A 16,487-nucleotide genomic window follows, 5' to 3' on the forward strand; every position below is an offset into this window, starting at 1 on the left:
AGATCCCCTGGGGAAGGAAATGGCAACCCACTCCAGTACTCTTGCCCAGAAAATTCCATGGATGGAGGAGCCTGGTGGGCTACAGTCCATGGGGTCACAGAGTTGGACATGACTGTCTTCACATTCTATTATTAAGTATTGCTAATAAGTATATAAGTATGTATTAAGTGTATATTTATTGAGTACAAACTTTGTGTATGACACCACTGTAAATCCTCTGTGTGTGTAACATAAAGGCCCTAAGGATGTGATGTAGCGACATGAATAACTGGGTGCTAATTATGTATTTCCTATAATTCTGTGTTAATTCAATTATCATTAGCTGACTATTCATCTCACATCAGCCTATGCCAGAGAGCATAGAAAATTAATATTTATAACAAAAGTTCTAGCTTTCAGGAACCTATGTAATTGGATAAAAATGTGTACATGAAAAATTAAGGTGATCTGTAGGTAATATATAAATAAATCACAAGCTATGCATTATAAGTATTATAAGAAATTAAAACTGGCATAGGGAATTAACTTAATTAGGAATTTTAAGAGTTGACTTAGCCCAAAAAGGTTTTTTTGGCTAAAAAGGTTTTTTGGAATTTTAAGAATTGACTTAGCCTAAAAAAGGCTTTTCAGTTATAGTAGATTATTCCTGATATAGGAAGGTATAGGGAGTCTCAGAATATACAGTCTAAATAAAGAGAAATATATGAAATGGGAAGATAGGTCCAGTTGTCTGGCGCTCTTGAGCTTTGCAGGTCAAGTTCAAGATGCACCTCTGATGTTTTTGCCCCAAGAGTCAAGCATATGCTATACATGTGTGATTTACTGGTCTTGACTGATTAAATTATAGTGCAATGAGTAAATCTGGTATATACCTGCAAAACCTTTTAGTGATGGGAGAAACAAGAAGCCAATTAATAAACAATATTCATGCACCATCCATGATTTATGGGGAGAACAGAATCCATACACACAAATATCAATGATGCTCACCAAGTGGAGACAGGACGAGAGGGTGCTCCGCTGGCCACCGCCAGGACGGAAGAGAGCCCTGGCTCCTGGTGGCACCTCTGCTGAGGAGGAGCGCAGCTCCTGGGAACGTGAACTCTACGACCAGAAGCACACATCTAGGCCCTGTTCAAAGAGTCCATCATGTAGCTGTGCACTGCACGGCCCGAGAGGCCATGACATTCCTCAGGGAATACTTTGAGAGGTTGGAGAAGAAGGAGGCAAAACGGATCCAGAATCTGCAGAAAGCAAGCTCTTGTGCAGACTGAAGGAAGGATGAAGTCTCTCTCCCTCCAACCAACCCAGCGATGAGGGGCTGGGGGCAACAAGGTGCCATCTACGCTGAGGTCTACACTAAGCAAGATGCCACATCCTATGTTAGGAAGGTTGGACCAGAAGGTTACAAGACAATGACTGCTTTAGCTAAAGCTGTTGAAAAGAATGTGCTCTCTGCACATCTTGATGATAGTGAGAGAAGCAATCATTTTGATGCCGTGTTTCCAGTTTCCTTTATTGCTGGAGAGATTGTCATTCAGCAAGGTCGTGAAAGGAATAACTTCTTTGTGATTGATCAAGGAGAAATGGAAGTCTGTGTCAACAGTGAATGGGCAACCAGTGTCGGGGAAGGAAGGAGTGTTGGGGAAATTGCTTCGATCATGGAGCACCTAGAGCAGCTACCTTCAAGGCCCAGACAGATGTGAAGTTGTGGGGCATCGCCCCAAGACAACTCTAGAAGGATCCTATCGGGAAGTGTGCGAAGAAAGCTGAAGATGTATGAGGAGTCTTTTAGCAAGGGATCTATTTTAGCATTTCTGGACAAGTGGAAACATCTCAGGGTAGCTGATGCCATGGAACTGGTCCAGACTGAAGACAGCCAGAAGACTGGTGCAGGGAGAACCAGAAAAGTTCTTCTTTGTTTTAGAGGGTTCAGCTGCTATGCTGAGCCATCGGTCAGAAAATGGAGAATTTGTTGAAGTGGGAAGATTGTTTTGGCGAAATTGCTCTGCTGATGAGTTGTTCACCTGCTGCCACCCTGGATGCGTGTGGCTTGTTGAAGCGTGTCAGGCTGGACCTGCAGAGGTTGGAATGTGTTCTCAGCCTGAGTTCGGACGTGCTCAAGTGAAACCGCCAGCAGCACAGCAGTTTTGTGTCCCTGTCTGTCTGAAGTCTGCCTCCTGTGCCTCCCTGCCTGCCTCTCCCCATCCAGATTCTTAATGCAGATGGGCTCTGTCCCACTTTGCAGGGACAGGTGGCCTCTGGTATTGCAGCTTCTTGGTTTCCATTAAAGTTGGATTTACAGCACGGTTTTTATTTGGGAACATTAACTGAGTGTGCCTACAAAGTAAAATAAATAGGATGAGTTCTTTAGAGTCTTTGCCGTTCCTGCATCTCTGTGTGCAGAGTTAGTATCCACCCTGGGCCCTGCCGTCGACGCTTTCTGGTGAGATCAGACCCTGCACCACATGGGTTACCATAGACCCATGATGTAATAGTGCAGGATCTTTAAAGTGACTGAAGTTTCATATTATCATAAGCATATTTTAGACTGTGGCCATATATATGGCCATATTTGTACTTCTTTGTAGAATAAATGATGTCTCATTAAGCTCTGAGAATTAGGAAAAACACATGTAGAAAAATTTTAGCATAGTAGAAAGACATCTGCCTGTGTTTAAGGGCAGAAAAATGTGCAGTTTTTCTAATTATCAGATGGATATGACATGTTTGCTTTTTTTTTAACAAGAATTTTTATTTGTCAAACTAATTTGCCTGGTTTTGTTTTTATCTTGTTCTTAATGTTTCCTCTCCAATTCTAAAAGCATTTAAGGTGTGGCTGTCTATTCCTGTCTTTTGCTTTTCACACCAGATCATAAGCTGCAAATATTGGGTTCTGATTTAACTACATCTGACTCAGCTCATAAATTCTGATTACACCTGCATTTATCTAGTTAGTGCCAAATATCGATCATCAGATGCTGGACTCAGAATAAGAATTTGAGGTTTGCACTCTTGGTAGTTAACTTAGAGCTTTTGGTTAGTGTACATCCTTCAGTTGACTCTGGGATAATAATCTCATATGCTTTTTAAGCACTGATCCAGGAGCCAGGGTTTGCTGGGGAGAAACAGACAAAATGTGATAACAGAGAAAGGGAGGTGGGATTGCTAAAGGGAAATACGACAGGTGGACAGAGATCAGTGTTGGGGACTTTGTCCCCTAAATTCACTGGGGCAGGAGATTGGGGGAGAAGTTTTTACTTTGTTTTAACCTCCCCCTATCTTTTTACATCAACTAGGATTTATGGTGGGTTGGGGGCTCAGCTGGTAAAGAATCTGCCTGCAATGCAGGAGACCTGGGTTCGATCCTTGGGTTGGGAAGATCACCTGGAGAAGTATACCGGAGTATCCACTCCAGTATTCTGGCCTGGAGAGTTCCATGGACTGTATTGTCCATGGGGTCCCAAAGAGTTGGATGTGACTGAGCGACTTTCACTTTCACTTTCAGAATATGTCTGTGTTTCAAATTGGTCTAAAAGGCCATCCTGCTGAAAAGTTCTGCTTTCTTATCTACCATTTTATTTCTCTGGAAAACTTTTTATTGGGTAAACTTGTGTTTTGAGTCTTAACTGTATTTCAGTATTTCCCAGCCTTATCAACATTACATTAGTCTTTGTGCACCAATGATTTCCGTTTATTAGTGTTATTTTTAGACGAATGTCACAGTTCCATAATTTAGGCACTTTTATTTGCATTGTGGGGGGCTGCCCAGGTGGCTCAGAGATTAAAGCATCTGCCCACAATGCGGGAGACCTGGGTTTGATCCTTGGGTCAGGAAGATCCCCCTGGAGAAGGAAATGGCAACCCATTCTGGTATTCTTGCCTGGAGAATTCCAAAGAGAGAGGATACAGTCCACGGGGTCTCAAAGACTTGGACATGACTGAGCGACTGACACTAATGCTTTTGTATAATGTGTAGGGTTATATTTGGAAGTGACTGCAAGTGTTTTTTTCCATCTGTATGCAACTGACTCTGATTATTAATCTCCTCTCCTTACCCTTTCCCAGGTAACTTAAATCACAGATTTGAACAGATTTTTTTCACAGATTTGAACAATTTTTAGGTTATACTAAGTTTGGAGTTTTTTGCTCAGACACTCAGTCATGTCCAACTCTTTGCAACCCTGTGGACTGTAGCTCACCAGTCTCCTCTGTCATGGGATTTCTCAGGCAAGAATACTGGAGTGGGTTGCCATTTCCCAGGGGCTGAATCTGCATTTCTTAGTCTCCTGTACTGAGCTTCCCTGATAGCTCACACAGCAAAGTGTCTGCCTGCAATGCGGGAGACCTGGGTTTGATCCCCAGATCGGGAAGATCCTCTGGAGAAGGAAATGACAACCTACTCCAGTACTCTTGCCTGGAAAATTCCATGGATGGTGGAGCTGGGTAGGCTACAGTCCATCAGATTGCAAAGAGTTGGACAGGATTGAGAAACTTCACTGACTATATTGGCAGCAAATAGTTTACTACTAGCACCACCTCAAACTACCACACAATTGCACTCATCTCACACGCTAGTAAAGTCGTGCTCAAAATTCTCCAAGCCAGGCTTCAGCAATATGTGAACCGTGAACTTCCTGATGTTCAAGCTGGTTTTAGAAAAGGCAGAGGAACCAGAGATCAAATTGCCAACATCCGCTGGATCATGGAAAAAGCAAGAGTTCCAGAAAAACATCTATTTCTGCTTTATTGACTATGCCAAAGCCTTTGACTGTGTGGATCACAATAAACTGTGGAAAATTCTGAAAGAGATGGGAATACCAGACCACCTGACCTGCCTCTTGAGAAACCTGTATGCAGGTCAGGAAGCAACAATTAGAACTGGACATGGAACAGACTGGTTCCAAATAGGAAAAGGAGTATGTCAAGGCTGTGTATGGTCACCCTGCTTATTTAACTTATATGCAGAGTACATCATGAGAAACGCTGGGCTGGAGGAAGCACAAGCTGGAATCAAGATTGCCAGGAGAAATATTAATAACCTCAGATATGCAGATAACACCACCCTTATGGCAGAAAGTGAAGAGAAACTAAAGAGCCTCTTGATGAAAGTGAAAGAGGAGAGTTGAAAAGTTGGCTTAAAGCTCAATATTCAGAAAACGAAGATCATGGCATCTGGTCCCATCACTTCATGGGAAATAGATGGGGAAACAGTGCAAACAGTGTCAGACTTCATTTTTTTGGGCTCCAAAATCACGGCAGATGGTGACTGAAGCCATGAAATTAAAAGACACTTACTCCTTGGAAGGAAAGTTAGATAATAGCATATTCAAAAGCAGAGACATTACTTTGCCAACAAAGGTCTGTCTAGTTATGGCTGTGGTTTTTCCTGTGGTCATGTATGGATGTGAGAGTTGGACTGTGAAGAAAGCTGAGCGCCAAAAAATTGATGCTTTTAAACTGTGGAGTAGGAGAAGACTCTTGAGAGTCCCTTGGACTGCAAGAAGATCCAACCAGTCCATCCTAAAGGAGATCAGTCATGGGTGTTCATTGGAAGGAATGATGCTGAAGCTGAAACTCCAATACTTTGGCCACCTCATGCAGAGTTGACTCATTGGAAAAGACTCTGATGCTGGGAGGGATTGGAGGCAGGAGAAGGGGACGACAGAGGATGAGATGGCTGGATGGCATCACTGACTTGATGGATGTGAGTCTGAGTGAACTCCAGGAGTTGGTGATGGACAGGGAGGCCTGGCATGCTGCAATTCATGGGGTTGCAAAGAGTCGGACACAACTGAGTAACTGAACTGAACTGAGCACCACCTAGGAAGCCCAAGTTTGGAGTATAAATCTGGTGAAAATATTTTATTTACCTTTTGGTGTAGGGTAGAAAGCTACCTTATTACAAATTTTTTACTTTTCAAAATAATCTGTACTAAATGAGGATATTGTGATCTGTGTTTTACTTTCATTACTTTTTATATTTAAAAAATTAAAAATAAAAATTATTTTCTTATTAACTTAAAGTTTGATTTGATCTTTGCTTATATAGTAAAATTGTACTTAACTAAATTGTTTACAATGCCACCAACTTCCACAATTTGACATATTATGTTATCGTGATCATGATATTTAGATACATACAGTGCTGTTTAAACGAGTTTTGCTCTTAAGTTATTTGGCTTTGCCGTTTACTCCCTTGTAGTTTTAATCTAAGAAAATTTAGATATGAATTTAAAATGATCACATTTAAAGCTTTATCTTAGTGCAGTTTGAGTATGCATGAGAGATTACAATTGGCATCGTTTGTCTCAGCAGATATTTAAGGCTTTAGAAGTCATTATTTCTGGCCTGCTAAGTGAGTTTATGAGATCTACTTCTCTAGAAATTACAGTGGACAAAGGACCATTTTGTATTGTTTCCTGGCTACTCATCTGATTACACTGTGCGTGCTAATACACTCTCTTCTTTTTGTTATCGATTGTCTTAACAGTAGGTCAAGTAATAAAAAAGATTAAATAAGCAGATATGTATATTTAAAATATAAATAAAGAAAAAAAATCAGTCTAAAAAATAATCTCAGTAACCAACTGAAAGTAGGAGAGTGAATGTGAAGTTGTTTTTTCCTAACTGGGTGCGTTTTTAAGGTAGTATGTCATGGACAAAAGCAAAGCTTCCTGGTGCTGATTGGAGGGGCTGGCGTATCCCTAAGGCAACATATCAAATTTGGTTGGAGGTCTTAGAAGAGTACCAAGTTGGAACTTTTGGTTAGACTCTCAGGCAAGTTTTAAAAGCACAAGGTCATTTAAAAATGAGATTTAGAAATTAAATCACTTTAAATAGAAGGACTTTGGTATCCCGAGAAGGTATATTATTTGAGGTAACGGATGAAAATATGAAGTGAATATAAATCCAGAGGAGGTGTGAATTCTATAAAAGAGCAAGTCCCTAGAGGGAAAGCTTAGTGTCACATTGTGGTTTGGGTCCGTGACTTAGGAAGCAAGCTTTACTTTTCTCTGAAAGTCAGAGGTTAAAACCAGGGATAAAACATTACAAACTGCTTTCAGGTACAATTCATATTTGATCTTCATGTTAATCATGACTAAGGCAAAACAAACACTATTATCCCCGTGTTGGATTAGGAAATGCAGACATTTTTCATCTTCCCTGCCAGCCCTCTGCATAGCGGAAAAGAATCTTAAGGACCAAGAAGTCGGGGGTCAAGGGGCAGGGAATCTAAATTAAAGGTGATGACGGAGACCAGCTCTAACTGAGAAGGTAGGAGAAAGGGCTTGCCCTGCTGCTCCTTCTCACGGCAGGCTCTGCACAGGTCTGTACCATCCCCAGAGCTCCGTGTTTGGACTCACCACCCATGCTCCGTGTTTTGTCTTCTCTTCTTGGCACTTAACATAGTACTTTTCAGATGGTTCACAAATTTTTATGAATATGCAGTATTTTTACCAAGTCCAAGCTCCTACTGCTTGCCACACAACAGGCCAATAAATCGAGAGAGGAGTTATTGGGCCAAGAAATAGTGACTTTATTCAGACAGTCAGCAGACTGAGGAGACAGTGGACTAATATCCCAAAGAACGGTCTTCCCTGGCTGTGGATGCTAGTTGTTGCTTTTGTTTTGTTTTGTTTCTAATAGAACAAAGAGGTGGGAGGTAAGGAGGCAAAGCAAAAACAAGGTGGTAAGTGGTGGCGAATGTTTGCTGATTCCTGCTGACTCCAGAGGGGAAGTGTTAATTTCTTTTCTGCAGCCATTCACAGGTGGGCCTGGTCAGAATGTTTGCTGTGAGCTAAACAAAGATATTTAGGTTAATGCTCATTGCATAGGAGGCAGGGTTCCTGGAGGTAGCCCATTATGTATGCTTTAAGCTATAGACAACCTGCCTTTAGTGATTAACTTATAGTGAAAACAACAGAACACAAAGGTTAAAATAAAAGAAACAGACCCAACATGGAGTCAGATTTGTTCTTCCTTATTATGCAGTCTGCAAAGGGGGCCTGAGGAGTAAGAAGTGTATGAAATAGAAAATATGGGTCCTGAGCTCCAATAGCTCATAAGGAAATCTAAAGGAGACCCTCATCTAGGAGGGAGCTTCCGTGTGGAATGTTATGTGCTGGGAATAGGAGGAGGGCAGTTAGACAAACCAGCACTTGGGAAGTTTCATGACTGTAGACATGTAACACGTATGGGTGTTCACTGTGGGTGCAGAGCACTGATCTGTTTTCTTGATGGAAGGGCTGGGAGCCTGGATGAGAAACGAGGGCTGACCTCTCAGGCTGACATCACTAACGAGAACCTCCAGCCGCACAGATGAGGCCTTGAAGGTGTCACAGGACACGAGACAAGTCGGTGTGACAGCATCAAAGGTGCAGTCCTCAGAAGACAGGATGTGCATGCATTCAGGAGTTCATGTGTGCCGTGTGACTGCACATGCTTGTGGAACAGACCTACACGTTCCTTTGCATCTGATACAAGGTGCAGAGCTGGCTTGTGGGCACTAATGAGAGTGGATCTGAGGGCGGAGGGTCCTTAAGTGGACAAGTGAGTGGACAGCAAGTTCAAGCACATTGTGAGGATAGAGGGGGAGATTTCCTCGAGTTGTTCGCTGATATGATTATGTGTAAAGATGTACAAAATCACTGCAGGTGGTGACTGCAGCCATGAAATTAAAAGACGCTTACTCCTTGGAAGGAAAGTTATGACGAACCTAGATAGCATATTCAAAAGCAGAGATACTACGTTGCCAACAAAGGTCTGTCTAGTCATGGCTGTGGTTTTTCCAGTGGTCATGTATGGATGTGAGAGCTGGACTGTGAAGAAAGCTGAGTGCTGAAGAATTGATGCTTTTGAACTGTGGTGTTGGAGAAGACTCTTGAGAATCCCTTGGACTGCAAGGAGATCCAACCAGTCCATTCTGAAGGAGATCAGTCCTGGGTGTTCATTGAAAGGACTGATGCTGAAACTCCACTACTTTGGCCACCTCATGCGAAGAGTTGACTCATTGGAGAAGACTCTGATGCTGGGAGAGATTGGGGGCAGGAGGAGAAGGGGACGACAGGATGAGATGGCTGGATGGCATCACCGACTCGATGGACATGAGTCTGAGTGAACTCTGGGAGTTGGTGATGGACAGGGAGGCCTGGCATGCTGCAATTCACGGGGTCGCAAAGAGTCGGACACGACTGAGCGACTGAACTGAACTATGTACAAACACACTAACGGTTACAAAGGGGAAGTGAGGGGTAAATTAGGAGTTTGGGATTAACATATACACACTGTTATATATAAAATAGATAAATAATGAGGTCCTACTGATTAGAACGGGGAACCATATTCAATATCTTGTAATAACCTATAATGGAAAAGAATCTGAAAAAGAATAGATACATAGATATATATAACTGAATATCCCGGGTCTGGAAGATCCCCTGGAGGAGGAAATGGCAACCCAGTCCAGTATTCTTGCCTGGAAAATCCCGTGTGCAGAGGAGCCGGCCAGGCTACAGTCCATGGGGTCGCAAAGAGAGACTGAGAGACTGAGCACGCCTGTGCATAACTGAATCATGTTGCTGTGCACTGAAACTAGCAGGACACTGTAAATCAACTGTACTTCAATAAAATAAAATGAATTTAAAAATAATAAATAGATGCACATTATGGAAAAAATAAAAAAAAAAAAAACTGTGAAGGAAGGAGCAAGACAAATAAGACAGCGAATGTCCTGCCTTTGATGAGTTTCCCTGAAATGCGCCCTGGGGAGGGGGTTTGGCCAGTGTGTGGCAACTTGGGCCTCAGCAAACAGGAAGGATGTCTGTATTTTTTGATCTTGGAGAGAAGGGTGAGAAACCATAGGGTCACTGACTCAAATGGGGGGATTCTAGGAATGAGCTCACGATAGATGTGATGGTCCATCTCGGTCTCTCTTGGAGAATTAAATGCCGGGGTCCCCTGCCCTCACCTGCCCAGGATGCACAGACCTGAAAGGAGAAGGAAACGTCAGCAGGCAGCCCCGTGGGAGGTGGCCATTTGAAGATGAAAAAAGATGGCTGGAGTCTGAAGGGAACACAGAGCAGCCCAGATAAAGCTGAGCGCGCGGGAATTGAAGGAAGGAGGCAGAAACCACAAGAGTAAGAGGAGATTCAAAATCTTTATGATAGAAGAGAGGAGAGCAGGGGCTAAGCGCTTTGCTTGTCTGGAAGTGGGAAGGTTGCAGCCACAGGGGAAGTGTTTTTTCTGAAGAATTAACTGAGGGCATTTGCTTTGGAACATTGCCTCTTAAGACGTCCTGTTTTCTGATAAATGGTGTTTTGTTGTTTGTGTCAACCTTCTGCTGTAGACATCGTCCCTTTATTTAAATTTCCACTAAAATAAAATGCTTTTCGTATGTGAGCACATTCAAGGAAGGTAATTCTCAGGTAGGGTAAAAACCCCTCTACCTTTTCCCAGGCCCTGTTAGAAAGAGATTTTAGAAAACACTGATAGATGTGTGTTCCAAGTCTAGAGTTCTGGTTGATGGGCATGCTGGCTAACTCAGCTCTGGAAAATCTCTTCAGGTCAAATTAAGGGTAGGGGACAGAGTATTCCTGCTGAGGAGACAGCTGTATATAACTTTCATTTAAATGCCACCAATGAAAAAATTGCCCTGGTATAATTTAAAGCATTTGGTTAAGGGGAGAGTTACTTTATAATTAAATAACGCTGCTTCCTTCCTATCTACCCCATGGGTATGAGAGTTAAGAACTAAAACAATTTAATAGGATAATATTTCAAGTGCATACAGAGCACTTGCAGTCCAGGGGGAACAGTGGCCACAGAGGCAGCACCAAAAGCTGGGCTTGTGGAAGCAGGCGAATGCTCAGGTATGGACACAAAATGGGAACTCAGTGCTCAGGCTCATTGTTTAGGAAATCTGTTTGCTGGAGTGATGGTGGGTTGCATATTTACAAAACAGAAATAGACTCAGAGACATGGAAAGCAAACTTATGGTTCCTAAAAGGAAAAGGTGGGAGGGATAAATTAGGGGTTTGGGATTAATGTATACACACTGCTATATATAAAATAGATAATCAACAAGGATCTGCTATATAGCATGGGAATGCCACTCAATATCTTGTAATAACCTATCACAGAAAATAATCTACAAAATAATATGTGTGTGTATATATATATATATTGTTCAGTCTATGGATTCATTATTTTATACATATATATATATATATATATATGTATAAAATCTGGCTCAGATGGTAAAAAATATGCCTGCAGTGCAGAAGACCCAGATTCGATACTTGGGTTGAAAAGATCCCTTGGAGAAAGAAGTGGCAACCCACTCCAGTATTCTTGCCTGGAGAACCCTATAGACAGAGGAACCTTGTGGGCTATAGTCTTTGAGGTTGCAAAGAGTTGGACACAACTGAGAGACTAAAACACACATACACACACACATATATAAAGTGAAGTGAAAGTTGCTCAGTCGTGTCCGACTCGTTGTGACCCCATGGACTGTACAGTCCGTGTAATTCTCCAGGCCAGAATACTGGAGTGGGTAGCCTTTCCTTTCTCCAGGGGATCTTCCCAACCCAGGGATCAAACCCAGGTCTCCTGCATTGCAGGCAGATTCATTACTAGCTGAGCCACAAGAGAAGCCTATATATATATATATATATATATATATATATATATATATATATATATATATATATATACATACACACACACACATATATATATATATATTTATAAAACACATAAACTGAAATTTATTTTGCTATACACCTGAAACTAACACAACATTGTGAATCAACTATATTTCAATAAAAATAATTTAAAGTCTTTAAAAAAAAGGAAATCTGTTCGTTAGGATGTCGTGAAGGTGCTTGCTTTCCGGCAGGCCATATTCAGTACCAGACAAACCTCTCCAGGTCTGCACGGGCTACCCACGCTGCCCAGAAACCAGATGGGAGCTCAGGACAGTCTTGTTTCTCACACGTTTGTATCTAATGCTGGAAGAAGTTGCTACAAGGAACACTGACTGTTTATTCCCAAACCCCAGTCTTCTAATAGTTGCACACACACTGCTTCTGCGCGGAGGACACTTTTACTTTCAGGAGTGATTATGATTGTTTGGGTACAGTGTTCCTTGCAGTGTGATAATGGACATTTAATCACAGAACATGTGCTTTCCGTTTTGAGCTCCATTTCTCACGCCTGGGGCTGTCATTCTGTCCCCAGGATGGCTGGGACACACCTCCTGGCTCTTCTCCCGTCTTCATGCCTTCTGCACACTCCCGGATCCCTGCTACCCTGTGCTTTTAGAAACAACAAAGTGTTGAGAATGCCGTCAGCGCCCCTCCAATTTGGTCATAGATCTGTGTGTAGTCATCCTTCCCTGCCTTTCTGTTCTGTATCAGAAGGAGCACAACCTCTTCCAGAGCAGAATCTCAACCAGGACCCTGACCTGCCCAGATGTGTGAGCATCACCCGATTCCCCCATCATTGTGTTTTGTTCACCCTCTTCATCTTTGTATGGACTCTCTGTTTGTCTGTACTTTAAAAAAAAAAAATCATTCTTGGGCATTCTCTATTTGCTAAGTGGAACCTCTGAAGTTAGTGTCTGAATCTTGATATTTCCTGATCTCCATCTATTGATCTGACTGATTCTTAATCTAAGATTCTTTATCTACCTGACCACTGATTTGAAAATAAAATACCTAGAGTTTCTAAATCCTTGGGTTTCACCAGCTTATCTACCAGTGCTTTTATTCACATGCAGTTTCATTTCTCTAATTCTGTGCCCCTTCATTTCCCTATATGCTCCTCAAGTTTCAGCCTCGCTTTTTACAGCTCTTTTTCTGCGAACTCTAAAGATGCTTGAGAATTTCCTATTATAATAAGCAAAACCAAAAAAAAAAAAGAAAGAAAGAACTTTCTTTTAGTCTTGCTTTCAAGTCCCTCAAAATAATACCACGTCTCCTTATCTCTTGGAACTACTTGGAATCTTATCACCATTTTAGTCACGTACAGTCTGGTTGCCATGGTTACCACTCATGGCTATGCTCTCTGGTATTACCACTGACCTCTAAAGTTACTGATTTTGTTATTTGTTTACAATATTTATGCTACTGGCTGCTTGATTTCACTTGCAGCTTTGATGAGAAACTCCTTATTATGTGTTCCTGGTAATGTGTCCCTCTCCTAGCACTAACAGAAAATATCCTGGTGAAAGATTACATATGTGGGCTGTGGAGCTTTGCAGACTCACCTTTCCATTCTGGCCTCTGATTATACATGAATGTGACCCAAGGAGAGCTATTTAATTATTCTAAGGCTCATTCGTTCACGTAGCAGAGAAAAATTGTCCTTGCAAAATTGCTATCAAGATTAGAGGTAATGGATATTAACTCTTAGCAAGTTCTTGATACACATGAAGCACTCAGTAACTAGTCAGTCCAGGCATCGCCAGCAGCAGCAGCATCCCAGCATCCCTGTCAAACCACTATCATCACCACTGGCATTTTCAGCACCTTAGTTATTGGAGCACCAGTTTTCTCTCTTTCACTCGTTATCCCTTGTTTGCTGACAGGTGTCCACTTACAGGAACACAACTGTAACAAAATCAGTACTGAGAACTAATTTCATTGTATCACTTTTATTGTTAAAAAACTTTCAGTTGTAACTTATTTCCTCATACTGAATGAATGATTAAGTGTTCCTTCCATTGTGTGTATTCAGAACTGTTTTGAGCTTTATGACATACATGTTAGTTTGCTTGTGGGATTATGAGTCACTTATTTGTCTGTTTGAACACCCCTCTGCTGCTGCTGCTGTGTCGCTCCAGTTGTGGCCAACTCTGTGCAACCCCATAGACGGCAGCCCACCAGACTCCCCTGTCCCGGGGATTCTCCAGGCAAGAACACTGGAGTGGGTTGCCATCCCCTTCTCCAATGCATCAAAGTGAAAAGTGAAAGTGAAGTCGTTCAGTCGTGTCCGACTCTTCGTGAGTCCATGGACTGCAGCCTACCAGGCTCCTCCGCCCATGGGATTTTCCAGGCAAGAGTACTGGAGTGGGTTGCCATTGCCTTCTCCGGAACACCCCTCTACTAATCCTAAAAGCTGCTTAGGGTAACTACATTGATTCATTCATTTTGAGTTTCAACCAGTTTTTTTATCTCAAATGAGTGATTTCTGAGACTGACAGTTTTATATATACATACCTGCAAACATGCATAATTTCAAAGTTATTTAAATATACTAGGTACCCAGAATATGAAATCCTATGCTGTGAGCTGTTATGGCTTACAAAGCCAGAAAGATTATTCAGTTGAGAGAGGCTTCCCATGATAAAGTGTCAGCCTACCTTGACGTTTTCCTTACCAGCTGAGAAAATAACTAAATTACACACAATCTGGGTAATTTAAATATGTGTTTTTTTGATGGCTTGTGCCCTATTATTATTTATAATTATATAGAGTATATATCTATTCAATAAAAGCATTTATTTTCCATATATCTGAGACAAAATGAAAATGTAATCAATATATTCCAAAATATTTAATTTTCTATTTATTTATGAGTAGAAAAGATTTATATTATTACTCTGAACTTTTTTAAGATATTCTATTCAGTTCTTAAAAGATAATTCACCTATCTTTGCCTAAAAAAACATGTGCTCCTCATTAACTAGCGTTCTTGGCAAATCCTTTTTCTCCATTGTCTGTATTAGTTACAGTCTGGCCTCTTTTTATTTTTAGTGTAGTGTGTGAAACATTTGGCCACTGCTTTCCTTATTCCAGATTACTTTTACATTTCACTTTTGATGTGGCCTAATGTTATGTAAATGGTCCTTATAAAGTCTTTAAATCAAATTGATTCTTTTGTGTACAAGATATTTCCAAAATGCATATCCAGTATTTCTTAAACTCAAATACAGTTCAAACATAGATTATTGTATTAACAAAAATTTTCTCCATATGTAAAAACTTTTCTTTCCAGAAAAGTCAAAGAAACGAGGTCAATTGAGAGGTAAAAGACAAGGGTTATAGTTGAAGAAAATGAATGTTAATAGCACAAATTATTTCATTATATTACCATATATTATAAAATTTAGCCCAAGAAAATCCCATGAATGCTTGTTCATTAATTAAAGTAATGTCTTAATTTTTAAAAAAATTATTCCTTTACTACACTATGTGTACCATTGATTTCCTTCTAGTCAATGTCTTTTTAAGTTGGAAAATTCAATTTAATTATGTAATTAGCTAGTTAGTTCCATTTTTTTTTTATTAAATCTTGATTAAAAGCATAGGGCATAAGCAGAAGCAAGCAATTCAGTATACCTGAATATCATAATTTTTGTTTTTCTCAGTGTTTCATAATGAAGTCATTCATTAGTTGTAAATGATCCTGGCTCCATATGCCATCAAAGTTGAAGGGAAAAAATTAGGTATTTTAGTTATTTCTGAGAATGACTCTCTTTCTGACTCTCTCTCTCACTCTCTCACACACACACACACACACCTCAAGGACATTTTTCCCCTTGGGATGGTTGTCATATGCTTCAGTAATGGAGATTAAATTCCTAGTAGTTAGTTGGATAAATCTTTTCCTAACAGAGAAACTAAAATTCATTAAAAACTAATTAGGAATGTATAGGAGGTTAATTTTACATGTTCAGCCTTATTAGAATGAGATAAGTAATTCATAAAATATCAAAGGATTGCTTTCAAGAGAACTAAATAAAATGACACTACCAAGTATTGTTGCCTAAAAAAAAAAAAAATAATAGAAACTATAAAAGCAAGTCAAGGCAAACCTTCAGTCCAACTCATCTTACTTTTTGTCAGAAGGAAAACCACAAACATAACATACCCACAGCTCTATTAAATAGTGGCTTCTGGCAAAGAGTCTGTGAAGTAGCAGCTGCAGTGCAGGTGGGCTTGACTTTTTTATTGATTGCATTCCAGCGAGAGAAGACTGTGCCATTTGCCGTGATATTCCCCTCGTAAGACCTAACTGGGTATGAAATCTAACAGGATTTGGTGTCCGATTGGAGCCCGTGCGCTGATGCTGTAAGAGCAGCATATTCAGTTCCCTGAATACATTTGCCAGTTGCAGTTAGATGTATAATATAGAGGGGAAGCAAGGGAAACTATTCAAATGCTCTCATTTTTCTTTTTGCCAAACATAATTTTTAAAGTATATCAGCTTTTTTTTTTCACCTTGACTTCTAGCTAAATAGCTTGGGCTATTTCCATGTTGGGAAAAAAGAAGTCAGTTCACCAGGTTTCCTTTCCAGCAACCTCCCCCAGCGTTCTGGCTCCTGCCCGGTGGTCCTGAGGTTACTGCTCAGGGCAGCAAGTTCTGGGGAGGTTCCTGCAGCCAGCTCAGCTCCATGCCCTTCAGGGCAGGGCTCCCCTCCTCCCAGTTGGATTTGTGATTTTACACAGACACCGTAAACTTCCCTATTCAGTTCCATC

The 16,487-nt window shown here is 41.0% G+C and overlaps 1 protein-coding gene and 1 pseudogene across 2 annotated transcripts in view; both read left to right on the plus strand.

Annotated features, from left to right (window-relative positions):
* ADGRB3 (adhesion G protein-coupled receptor B3) overlaps positions 1–16,487 on the plus strand; it is an 886,492-nt gene that overhangs the window by 138,189 nt on the left and 731,816 nt on the right. The window lies entirely within an intron of this gene.
* On the plus strand, positions 98–11,632 carry LOC132346190 (cAMP-dependent protein kinase type I-alpha regulatory subunit-like; annotated as a pseudogene).

Source organism: Bos taurus, chromosome 9 (genome assembly GCF_002263795.3).
Source record: "Bos taurus isolate L1 Dominette 01449 registration number 42190680 breed Hereford chromosome 9, ARS-UCD2.0, whole genome shotgun sequence".
NCBI classification, from domain to species: Eukaryota; Metazoa; Chordata; class Mammalia; order Artiodactyla; family Bovidae; genus Bos; species Bos taurus.